Here is a 14,013-nt window from a genome sequence, read left to right on the forward strand (position 1 = left end):
GGGCCTCCTGCAGTGCCACAATAATGCTACCCGAAGGTTGCAGGAACGACAACTCATATTTCGCTTAAGAACCCTCCAGCCCAATGGTATCAACGTGGACTTGACAAGCTTGAAAATCTCCCCTCCCCCTAATGCATCCCAAAACCAGCCCATCTCATCCTTGCCTCCCTAATCTGTCCTTCCTCCCACCTATCCCCTCCTCCCACCTCAAGCCCCACCCCCATCTCCTACCTACTAATCTCATTCCACCCCCTTGAACTGTCTGTCCTCCCTGGACTGACCTATCTCCTTCCTACCTCCCCACCTACACTTACCCTAACTGACTCCATGCCCGCCTCTTTGACCTGTCTGTCTCCTCTCCACCTATCTTCTCCTCTATCCATCTTCTGTCCACCTCCCCCCTCTCCCTATTTATTTCAGAACCTCCTTCCCCTCTCCCATTTCTGAAGAAGGTTCTAGGCCTGAAACATCAGCTTTCTTGCCCCTCTGATGCCGCTTGGCCTGCTGTGTTCATCCAGCTCTGCACTTTGGCCAAACTTTTTTTATATGAGATAACGAAGAGGTAGATTTCAAAGAGTGTCTTAAAGAAGGAAAGAAAGGTAGAAATGTAGATGAGTGCAGATATCTCAGAAAGTTGTGGGGTTGGAGATTACAGAGATGAGGAAAGTAAAGTTAAAGAGGAATTTGAAGTCAAGAATGAGAATTTTAAAATGAGTGTTGCTGGGGATTCCAAAGTGCACAGTTGATGGGTGAATGGCACCTGGAGTGGGTTAAGACTGGGGGCAGTGAAGTTTTAAGTGACCTCAAGTTTACAGAGGTTAGAATGTGGGAGGTTGGCCAGCAGTTCTTTGGAACAGTCAAGACTAAGTAATGAAGGCATGGACAAAGACATAAACTCTGTAAGAGTAGGTCTGAATTAATTATCTGACAAGATTAGAAACCTGATCGTTGCTATGCCAGTAAAGAAAATCCAGTCAGGTTCATACTTTGTACAGATATCATCACTGGTCAATTCTCCTTAAAAGCATTGATCATCAGAGGAGTTTTAAAATCTATATTAAGCTCAGAGCCATTTATCTTTTTTGTTGGCTTTCTTGAACATATATTCATTATCTCAGCACCCCTTCTTTCCCCATGAGAGACATGAAGTTGTGTAGCCCTGCCATGAATATATTTCTGCCATATTTTAGAATTTCGGTATGGATTCCATTTGTCCCATCCCTTCTTGTTTTTCAGTCTTTGAATGGCCTTTTCAACTTTGGTTTTTCCTGGAATAATTCCAAGGCTGATCCAGATGGGATTTTAAGAAATTGAGTTGAGGGTGTCTGAGATGAAGACACATCGTGGATGAGGAAGTCTTCAGGTATTCTCGCCAGTGAGCACTGTTTGGTTCCCTATAGTTGATAGACCTCTGTCCTTGCTTGTCTCTCAGTGGGGTCGACTCTTGAGTGCTTGGCCCTTAGATTGTCTTGATATTGCAAACAAAATTCTGTTTGCAGTTGGTGTCCACAAGTTGCGGATCTCCCATATGCTTTCTAACCAACATTTGATGTTTATGTTGTGAATTTTATGCTGTACTACAGTCTTCAGCCACCTGTAGGATGCTGCTTTTCTACTGAGCTGTGTGAAGTTTGGTAATATACCTTAGAAGCTGTGAAACAGTTAATGGTGAAATAATATAAGTGCAGTATCCATTGTATGCCAAACAAAACAGTGTCAATCAATAAGAGAGTTATCCATGAAAGGTGGAGGTGCAAGTACTGATCTACAAACTTTAACAGAGAAGTGAACTTTTAATGATTGCTATCTCTGACCTTCAGACTGTGTACCACAAATGTAGCCATATGTGTCTGGCTGTTGTACATTACAAATGTTAAGGTTCAGACCTTCACAATCATCAAAGCTCTGACCTCCATTTATTGTGTGAAGCAGAATGACTAAAAGATAATTGATTTAGTTTGTAAATTCAAGGATAAACAGGGTATAGAAAGATCCCTTGAATAGAAGACAAAAAGTAAATAATGTGAACGCTTCGCACTTGTGACAAACTCCAGATTTATTTATTACTACCGTCTCAAGGACACATGGGGCCCTACTGCCATATTTTTACTTGCACAAATGACAGCTTCAATGGTTTTCACAGCATCTGTCAAAATGTAATAATTTTTTAAAAGCTTTTTTGGGTTTACTTTTAAGTGGGCCATGCAAAACGATTGTTCAGAAGTGATACTGCAGACATAATGTTCTCATTTGATGCAATTGTCATGTTTTGTAGGGATAGTTATCAAAGACCCTCCAGATAAAAAATGGTTTATTGTATTTTTGTCTCCCGTGGAGATGTTGCCATTATTTTAATGTGCTGGATAATTTGATGTAAATTATGACACAAAATATGGTTGGGTGGTTTACTATGATTGCAAATAGCTGTAACAAAGGTACGTAAGCTTAAAAGCAGATCCCATTCGTGCAAATCTTAAAATGATAACAGAATAGCCTGGTCTCTGGCTTTTAACAGAATCACTTAGCAACTGAAAAGGTAGTCCAATAATCTTGATTTCATGTAAGGGTTGGACTATTCCATACTTTAAAACAGTCTTGTTAGATGGCTGAACTTGAGTGATTTTTGATGTTTTGGTGATCACGTGACAGAATCTCCAAGCAGTAGTTGAGTGCTACACCTCAGAAGGAACGAGAAAATATAGGGTCAGTATCTTGCTGCATATAACTGCACAACCTGGCTGCGAGCTCCAAGGTGGAATCGGTTGCATCTACGATGAAACCTGCAGTCTTGTCCACCAGAGGGAGAGGCATTTGTTAAATGGTAATGGGGACCTGAGCTATAAAATGGTACTAAAGAGAGCACAAGTATTTATTACCTGTATTTAAAATTGTCTTGTATTTGACTGGCTAAACTTTATGTTGCAGACATTTTGAAAACTGTGCTTCTAAAAAGCTCTATTCACATTTAAAACTTAAATACAACAAAATTAGATTTTGCTTTTTACAGGAGGAAATGTTCAGCTGACTCTGATAATAATCACATTCAGTCATAAATGAAAACAGAAGATGCACTTTAAGTGGACGATGAAAGTCCCCAATGAGTAAATTTGCTCATAACACACACAGAGCTTTGCTATTTTTGTAATCCATAGTCCTAATGCTATGCTTCAGTGAAACCTAGTATAGAGCATTGAGGAACTGTGGTTTACTGAGAGACAAAGCACTGAATGATGTCAGAAAGAACACAGGCCACAGTGTGAAAGATTTGTAGGTTACTTAGCTCTGCATGTCACAAGTTAGTTTATTTTTTTTGGAGAAAACCACAGCTCATGAGCCATATATCTGGTTTGTATCACAAGTTAATGTGGTTGAGAAACAAAAGTACTGAAAATTAATAAGCTTAAAGTGGTGGTGCTGCTTGTAACCCCAAATGACCTGAGGTCATGTGATGTCACAGAAATCATTTCCAGGTGGAAAACAAACAACCACAAATAAACCATTGGTACACAGACCACACATGCCGTATCACATGTACTTTGTTAGCAGGGTTGCTTTCTTTTAAACGGTTAAACAACCTAAATCTTCAAAGTGACAAAGATACTGATTGCTAGAGAATGAATTACTAAAAGGTACAGGAAATGTTAACCTCTTGAGGCTTGGGCTAGCACTTTTGCTACAACTTAACAAACAAGGCAATGTCAAACATTTTAATTTAATAGAAATGCTAAACATTTTACATATCTGTAAACAAATCCTTTAGAAAAATAAAAGTTTCCTTTGGTAATGTAAAGAAACTAACCTCTGGGAGTGTTACGGTAATTCAGCACAGAAAGAGTTAATTATTCTTGTCTACACTATCATGTTGACTGGCAGGGCTGTATATTTAGATCCAGGCAAACTCTTGACAGTCTTTGACATTAAACAATACTTAAAATAATTTTATTCACAACACATTATAAAATACACTAGTTTTTGAATAGACTGTTTAGTTATGCAACACTTTCGTGTAGAAATTGAGTGGTGTTTGCTGCTATGTTTTTGGAATCTACTTAATCAAATCAGCTACAGGAATAGATCAACCATTTCAGGTTAAAGCTCTCATCCTGCTTCAAACCACCCTCACCCTTCCAGACAAGCCTTAGCACTTAATATGGTGCATAATTTTGCTGAGTGCCATGTGGCCATATTAGGATGCAAGCACATTACTGATATGGTCTAACATTTGATATGATGTACACATAGTCCATGTTTATATACATATGTGTAGTGCATTCCTGATAAAACTATTTCCAGATTTCCAAATAACTCATTAGCAGGATTAGAGTGAAAGGTAGTTCATTAAAAAGGACGTTTAAGAATCAAGAAATTAATTAGAAGCATTTTGGGTGCCTTTGCTTTACCTTTTAGTTTTGAGGTCTAGGTCACCTCTTTGGTTCATTCTTAATCCTGATCTCAAAATCCAAATGCTGATTTATAGACATTTTGACCTCCTGATATCTTACAGGAGCTGCCTGGAGAAAACTGTGAGCACAATCTTAAGCAACAGATATTAAGCAAATATATTGACAGTTTCATCCTCTGGTATCAGCTTCTCTTCACGTTTCTACGAAGGAAAATACTTTGTGCTGTTACAGAACCCATAATTGCAATCACCTTTCCTCCATATTGTACCAAAATGATTTCAGTTATTATTTGTATGGAATAGTCATATTATGTATTTCAAAATACAATTTTTAAATTTTATTTTCATTATTAATAACATGAGTAAACTTCAAGATGTTTTAGCCCCTTATTTTCAGATTTTACTCATAATAAAGTTTGCCTCAACTATGCTTACCATTGAAGCAAGCATCGAAAGGAGGCAATAGTTAGGTCTTGGAAATGCTAAGAGTTGGATATTGTCGGCATGGCCAGTTTAATCAGCTAATTCCAAATTCACAGTATAGAACGTGTAAGTACATCCTTTGTGTACCTTATGGAAGACAGGTGAGTGGCACATATCTGATGAATCTCAGCTGTGGTAATGGCAGATATACCAGAATTGATCTTGGTATCCAGCAGAGTTTCACTCCTGACTAATACAGTGTCCTTTCTGTTGGAAATGCCTAAGCGTGGACTCAGAATGATGCGAGGCTTCTCCTCAGCACAGACACTTGTTGTAGTTGAATATTATGCTGAGACAATATCAACACTTAAGGAACAACAAGGAACCAGATGCTAGGAATGAATGAATGCCTTTAAGACAGGAGGAGGTAGTAGTAACTTCCAAAAGGCAGGTGTGACGATTTCCCTGTGCCTCTTAGACTTGTGCTTCTATCAGTTGCTTATAGAATGATCCCATCTTCAATTTCTATGAGCAGTTACAACTTGGGAATAGATTATTTGAGGTGGTTTCCCATTGCCTTCCTCATGTATACTTAAAAGAAGCACAAGTCTTCTTCATGAAGGATCGTCCACTGTTGTTCATTGAAGTTGCAGCTGTTCTGCCATTACCACCAAAAAATTGCTGGATCCACTATTGGACATAACTTGTAACCCTGAGCATGGGATGATGACTACTGCAATCCTCTGTGGTATGAAATGATCCTAAGTGTAAGACAAGGGAGAATGGGACATAAACATACATACATAAATTAACCAGACATCGTTACTTAAGTGTCTCAATGGTTAACCTGGTAAATGTGCAGCATAATGTGTTGTGTGCTACTTTTGTTTATTCATGAGATATTCATTGCTGGCATGCTGGTATTTATTGCCCCTCACTATTTGTCCTTGAGAAGGGCATGGTGAACAACTTATTTGTGTATAACAGTGATTTGTTAGGGCACTTCGGAGAGCTGGAAACATCAAACACATTGGCATAAGCTAACCCAGACCAGACTGAGTAAGCACAAGTGATTTTCTTTCCTGAAGGACATTTGTGAACAACAATCTAGTAGTTTCATGGTAGCTAATATTAGTTTTAGTTTCGTTTTTATTTAATGAATCGAATGTTTACATTTTCCAGCTTCCAAGGTGAAATTTGCATTTACGTCACTGGATCATTTGTTCAGACATTCAGATTACCAATTTGGTAAAATAATCACTATTAAAATTCTCTTAACTGGAGTTCACAAAGTTGGGGATTAAACTGGTGAGCTTGACTGGCAGCACTGCGTAGTGCCAGCAATTTGACAGACTACTAGAACTGACCCCAATCCACAATCTCCTTCCAACCCCGAACTTCAACCAATGAGCCACAGATCTCTGTTCATTTACCCAACTGGGAAAATAAACAAGTTTGGCCACCAAGTAAGGGTAAATATGCAAATAAAGCTCTGATGTGTTTCATGATTAAGCAGCTTATTGATACTCAATATTAGGGTATTAAACATGATAGTTACAAGATTGCTATTCTATTGTAAACTTGATCAATTTCTCTTCACTACCTTCCTTTTTAACTAATTATCCTTCTTCTAATCTTTTCTGAAAGTATTTTCCCCTTGGCATTTATTGTATTTTATTGAAGTTGCTGTTCTTTGTGTAGTAAGACCATAAGACATAGGAGTGGAAGTAAGGCCATTCGGCCATCGAGTCCACTCCGCCATTTAAGTCATGGCTGATGGGCATTTCAACTCCACTTCCCTGCACTCTCCCCGTAGCCCTTGATTCCTTCTGAGATCAAGAATTTGTCGATCACTGCCTTGAAGGCATCCAACGTCCCGGCCTCCACTGCACTCTGCGGCAATGAATTCCACAAGCCCACCACTCTCTGACTGAAGAAATGTTGTCTTATTTCAGTTTTAAATTTACCCCCTCTCATTTTAAGGCTATGCCCATGGGTCCTAGTCTCCCCGCCTAACGGAAACAACTTCCTAGCGTCCACCCCTTCTAAGCCACACATTATGGATTGGAAATTGGCTTGCTGAAAGAAGACAGAGGGTGGTAGTTGATGGGAAATATTCATCCTGGAGACCAGTTACTCGTGGTGTACCACAAGGGTCGGTGTTGGGTCCACTGCTGTTTGTCATTTTTATAAATAACCCGGATGAGGGCGTAGAAGGATGGGTTAGTAAATTTGCAGACAACACTAAGGTCGGTGTAGTTGTGGATAGTGACGAAGGATGCTGTAGGTTGCAGAGAGACATAGATAAGCTGCAGAGCTGGGCTGAGAGGTGGCTAATGGAGTTTAATGCAGACAAGTGTAAGGTGATGCACTTTGATAGGAGTAACCAGAAGGCAAAGTACAGGGCTAATGGTAAGATTCTTAGCAGTGTAGATGAGCAGACAGATCTTGGTGTCCATGTACACAGATCCTTGAAAGTTGCCACCCAGGTTGACAGGGCTGTTAAGAAGGCATACAGTGTTTTAGCTTTTATTCATAGAGGGATCAAGTTCCGGGAGGTTATGGTGAAGCTGTACAAAACTCAGATGCGGCCGCACTTGGAGTATTGTGTACAGTTCTGGTCACCGCATTATAAGAAGGATGTGGAAGCTTTGGAATGGGTGCAGAGGAGATTTACTAGGATGTTGCCTGGTATGGAGGGAAGGTCTTATGAGGAAAGGCTGAGGGACTTGAGGCTGTTTTCATTAGAGAGAAGAAGGTTGAGAGGTGACTTAATTGAAACATATAAAATAATCAGAGGGTTAGATAGGGTGGATAGGGAGACCCTTTTTCCTAGGATGGTGACGGCGAGCACGAGGGGGCAGAGCTTTAAATTGAGGGGTGAAAGATATAGGACAGATGTCCGAGGTAGTTTCTTTACTCAGAGAGTAGTAAGGGAATGGAACGCTTTGCCTGCAACGGTAGTAGATTCGCCAACTTCAGGTACATTTAAGTCGTCATTGGACAAGCATATGGACGTACATGGAATAGTGTAGGTTAGATGGGCTTCAGATAGGTATGACAGGTCGGCACAACATCGAGGGCTGAAAGGCCTGTACTGTGCTGTAACGTTCTATGTTCTATTATCTTGTAAGTTTCTATTAGATCTCCCATCGACCTACTAAACTCTAATGAGTACAATCCCAGGATCTTTAGCCGTTCATCATACGCTAAACCTACCATTTTAGGGATCATCCGTGTGAATCTCCGCTGGACATGCATGTCCTTCCTGAGGTGTGGGGCCCAAAATTGGTCACATTATTCTAAATGGGGCCTAACTAGAGCCTTATAAAGCCTCAGAAGCACATCGCTGCTTTTATATTCCAAACCTCTTGAGATAAACGACAACATTACATTCGCTTTCTTAAGGACTCTACCTGCAAGTTAACCTTTAGAGAATCCTGGACCAACACTCCCAGATCCCTTTGCACTTCTGATTTGCGAATTTTCTCACCGTTTAGAAAATAGTCCATGCCTGTATTCCTTTTTCTAAAGTGCAAAACCTCACATTTACTCACATTGAATTTCATCAGCCATTTCCTGGACCACTCTCCTAAACTGTCTAAAACTTTCTGCAGCTTCCCCACCTCTTCACTACTACCTGCCTGTCCACCTATTTTTGTATCATTGGCAAACTTTGCCAGAATGCCCCCAGTCCCTTCATCCAGATCATTAATATATAAGGTGAACAGCTGTGGCCCCAACACTGAACCCTGCGGGACACCACTCGTCACCAGTTGCCATTCCGAGAAAGAGCCTTTTATCCCAACTCTCTGCCTTCTGTCAGACAGCCAATTCTCTATCCAAGCCAGTAGCTCACCTCGAACACCATGGGCCCTCACCTTGCTCAGCAGTCTCCCAAGAGGCACTGTATCAAAGGCCTTTTTGGAAGTCTAGATAGATAACATCTACTGGGTTTCCCTGGTCTAACATGCTTGTTACCTCTTCAAAGAATTCTAACAGGTTTGTCAGGCACAACCTCTCCTTACTAAAACCATGCTGACTTGTTTTAATCTGACCCTGCACTTCCAGGAATTTAGAAATCTCATCCTTGACAATGGATTCTAGAATTTTACCAACTACCAAGCTTAGGCTAATCGGCCTGTGTAGGGAGTCTTTATAGAATATTCCTATGCTTGAGGCTTCATATCGGAGAACAACTGTACCCGAGCTTTGGGCAAGGTGCCAATAGGACAGGCACTTTCATAACTTTACCTCCATGTATCAGCACTTCTGATTGAAAACAAGAAAATATTTTAAAGCTTAATTTTATTTTAACTTTTTTTAATGTATTAAGAGATATTTTCTCTGCTTAACACCAATTCTGGAGACAGGAAAAAATATTTGTTGCCCTGTTAACCAATAAAAGGAGGAAAGAGGTGTTGTCAGCATCTAATTTCAAATATAAACTTTAAAAGCTACTGAAAACGAAGTCACAGACTTTGACTTAAGCGGGCCTTATTTTTATCCAGGGATCAAAATTCAGAAGTTAAAATTCCAACATTTTTACCAATCAAAGTTAAGTTACTTTGCACAGGAATGGAATTTTGAGAAACTGGATGTTGCTTGTTGAGATTTTTACGTGATTACAGTGATGTGACTTTTTTTTCCTGCAGGCTGAATCTTGATTTGATTTGACTGAAGAACTGGAAAAGTTTTGTTTTGCGTGCAGTACAGGCAGATCATATCATGCAAAGATCATAGGGTGATTGAACAAATCAAGGAATGCAAAGTTATGGATGCAAAGAAGGTGCAAAATAAGCAAGAACAACATTAGAATTAAATTTTGAGAGGTCCATTCAGAAGTCTGATAACAGCGGGGAAGAAGCTGTTCTTGAACCTGTTGGTACATGTATTTAAGCTTTTGTATCTTCTGCTTGACAGAAGATATTGGAAGGATGGGAAGGGTCTTTGATGTTGGCTACCTTTTGAGTGCGGATGGAATCAATGGATAGAAGGTTGGCTTGGGTGATGGTCTGGGTTATGTTCGCAACTTTCTATGGCTTCTTACAGTCCTGGGCAGAGCAGTTGTCATACCAATCCATGATGCTTCCAGGTAGAATGCTTTCTATGGTGCATCGATAAAAGTTGGTGAGGGTTATTATGGCCATGCTGAATTTCCTTAGCCTCCCAAGGGAGAAGTGGTGTTCCTGTGCCATATCAATGAGTCTTGTATTTTCAGGCTAAGTGTCAGTTGTGCTGACTTTCATCGAGGGTTTCTCTCCACTGGATATAACAAGTTTTCTTGCTGCATTTTACCAAATTCACCTCATTAACTCCTACCCCATCCCTATGGTGCCTCTCTCAACTGATTCTATCATTACTCCACCACCCATCATTTCTGGAACAAGTCACTACTTGCTATACATTCCTTGGAAAACTAGTATCCTTGTGCTCATGTCATCTTTAAAAGGTTGCTCCTTACTGGCAGTGTAAAGGCATAGCAGCCACAAAGCCATGCTGCTCGCATCGCATAGACAGCATGGCTGACATCCTCTTATGTATACAGTTCCTCTCTCTCAATCTAGTTGGTTTACCAGCAGGCCACAGGGTCTACCTGTCCAAAGCTACATCCTGTCTAAGTGCCCTCTCTGGGTCACTTTTCTATTCTGTCCCCAGTTCCCAAAGAAGACCTGCACTTTGTCACAGTAGAGGAACTTCTCATACAGGCAAACAATTGGACAATTCCAAACATGAGCTGTTATTTACAGTCAGCAAAAGGGTGCAAAAACAAAATGAACAGAGGCTGCAGTTCATTCCCATAATGAAGCTCAAATGCTGGCATCATGGCCAAATCGGTTATGATCTATTACACCTCACTCTCATCTTCTGTAACCCAGTGTTGATAAGGTCCTGTGTGACTTGGAGTGACCAATGAAGCTAAGCTCGTGTGAGTTGTATTTATACTGCTGATTTGTTCAAGCGATGGAGGAAGAAAGAAAGGATGGCATAGCATTGGGGTATAATTTCAGAGTAAGATTAAGTAGGCAACAGGTAGCTGATTGGTTTGTGCAATTGCAGCCGGTGTGGATGCCAAAGGTGATCAGCCTGACAACAACTTTGAGTACCTGGGCAGCTGAAAAGCTTTTGAATGTGAATATTTCAGTGGGAGAAGCTCCAGACTGCTGGAGGAACAAATTGTTGCCTCTACCTCTCTACAATGAGAGAGCCAGTTTTTTTCCCCACCAGTTACTGTAAGCTGTAGCAGTTAACCAGTAACTAAGACACTTTGTAGTTACTATACTAATTGCCCTATGTCTCCGGAGAAAGGAGATCAAAGATTGGAAGATCTCCGGAAGGTAACCAGAACATCTCACTGAAACTTGTAGGTTAGTGCTATTGAACTGTGTGTCCAGTTTTTTCCTCCCTCCACTTATATCATTGCTTCTTTTGTTTGTCTGTGCCTGTCTGTATGTCTGTTTAGAGGTTTTAAAGGGGGTTAGAGTTTCAACGTGTAATGTTGTAGGAACAGCAACTCATATTCCGCCTGGGAACCCTGCAGCCATACGGTATCAATGTGGACTTCACCAGTTTCAAAATCTCCCCTTCCCCCACTGCATCCCCAAACCAGCCCAGTTCATCCCCTCCCCCCACTGCACCACACAACCAGCCCAGCTCTTCCCCCCCCACCCACTGCATCCCAAAACCAGTCCAACCTGTCTCTGCCTCCCTAACCGGTTCTTCCTCTCACCCATCCCTTCCTCCCACCCCAAGCCGCACCCCCAGCTACCTACTAACCTCATCCCACCTCCTTGACCTGTCCGTCTTCCCTGGACTGACCTATCCCCTCCCTACCTCCCCACCTACACCCTCTCCACCTATCTTCTTTACTCTCCATCTTCGGTCCGCCTCCCCCTCTCTCCCTATTTATTCCAGTTCCCTCCCCCCATCCCCCTCTCTGATGAAGGGTCTAGGCCCGAAACGTCAGCTTTTGTGCTCCTGAGATGCTGCTTGGCCTGCTGTGTTCATCCAGCCTCACATTTTATTATGTTGATAATTCATTGTTGGTTACCTGTGGTTAGAATTTTTCCATTTATAGTAAGGAGTAGATTTTATTAAGTACAAAAACTTGGTCAGTGTTTTCTGTAAGCCTGAATGCATCAGTTGGATGAATTTGGGGCTTTGTGTATTTTGATTAAATTTTAATTTTAACAATGACTCCGGGATGAATGAGACTTGTGTATCAGCACCCTTTCCTAAATGGATTGTAACAAGTAGTCAGGTGTGTCTTGGTCAAGATTATTTTGAAATAAACATAATGAGGAATTAGGTGTGGTATCAGTAATTGATAAAAGTCAATAACCAGGCTCTGTGTCACAAATGTGAAATGGCATTGGAAATTGCAAACAGTGTACTGCAGGTGGCAAAATTGCCCCTGGCAATCAAGTGAACATCAAAAAGCCAGGTTAATTGAATTGGCAAGCAAGTTGGGGTGAAATTGTTGGCTTGAGCTGGGAAGGCAGACATAATTGAAGTGTGAGCACAGCATTTGGGTTTGTTGGAAAAAGAAGGAAGAACAGTTGCTGGGGGTAGTGACAGATCAGGATCAGGTCATATTCAGTTATCGTGCTACAGCTGATAAAGGAGATGTCTAATGGTGACACAGTTTTTGATGAGGGAGAATCCAATCACAATCTAAAGTCCAGGAAGGAAGTGTTTATGTTTCTGCAGGCCCTACCGAAATTTGGTAAAAAGATATGGTTACATTCTTTATATGCTTTGAGAAAATAGTGAGGTAAATGAATTGGCCAGAGCAAAACTGTATTGATCATGCAGGTTAAGTTGAAAGGTATGGCACAAGAAATTTATGCTAAAAATAATTGTCAATTACACATTGTCTTTCCTCTAAGTATGAGAACATAATGGGAGGACTACATAGGAAAGATGAGTTATCTGTAGAGATACAGCTAGATCTACTATATTAACTAGATGTGATGTGCTTGTGGCAGAGTCAATACCAACAGAACAGCAACCTTGTCTGTTGAACCCAGATAACAAGCCCAGGTGGAAACAGATTCAGTACATATTGGAAATCACTTAATCATACCTAACCAAAACAGATGGACTACATGGTTGAGGTCACTTCCTACAATGATAGGAGAAATTAGAGTCATAGAGCCGTAGAATCATAGAATCCCTACTGTGCAGAAAGAGGCCATTTGGCCCATTGAGTCTTCCCTGACCCTCAGCATCACCCCTCCCAGATCCAACCTCCGTACCCTATCCCTTTATTTGAGTTTTTTAGGAAATGTACGGGTTGTACCAGAGGTTTGTGCATAATTTCAGCATAATAGCTATACCTTTGACAAATTTATTAAAGAGAAAAGGACGTGGTATGGTCAGTGGAATGCCAAGCAGCATTTTGAGAAACTGAAGGTAATCTTAATATATTAATCAATGTTGGCTGCCCCTGATTTTTCCAAAACATTTAGCAAGGCAATTGACTCCAGTGATTTAGAAGTAGGTGCAGTTTTGTTACAGAATGATGAGTTGGGAATAGAACAGAAAATATTCTAAGAAACTAAACTAGTATCAGAGGAAGTCCTCTATTGTAAAATAAAAATATTTTGGGAGTATTATTGACTCTTGGATCACTGTTAACACCATGTCTTACATGATAACACAGGAACATTAATCTACACTGACCATTATTCACTAGCAGTCATCAAAAATTTAAAAACTCAATGTATAAGACTATTCAGGTGGAGTCTGTTGTTTCAACAATTTAATATAAATAGTATTCACATTGCTGGAAATGATAATGTGATTGTAGAAATATTGTCCCCAGTGTAAAATGATAGAATAACTCAAATGTTTAGGAAATGTTGAATGATTGTCTGTGATTATTTCAGGGGGAAGGAAGAATGAATGTAAATCACATGTTTTGTTATTTGTGTTTCACTTTTTACTTGACATTTCATTTCTTATCAAGATGGAGACATGTAAAGATCAAATCTCAAGTATGAGCACAGATTGCCAAGGGGGTCATAACCACACAAAATGTTGGACAACATTGTGTTTGAATATTTGTAGAGAGCATAAGGAAGGCCTAAATGGTATTATCATTGGACAATTGATTCAGGAATGGTCTGGGGACCTGGGTTCAAATCCTGCTATGGCAGATGTTGAAATTTGAATTCAATTTTAAA

The sequence above is a fragment of the Stegostoma tigrinum genome, chromosome 18, assembly GCF_030684315.1.
Source record: "Stegostoma tigrinum isolate sSteTig4 chromosome 18, sSteTig4.hap1, whole genome shotgun sequence".
Taxonomy (NCBI): Eukaryota; Metazoa; Chordata; class Chondrichthyes; order Orectolobiformes; family Stegostomatidae; genus Stegostoma; species Stegostoma tigrinum.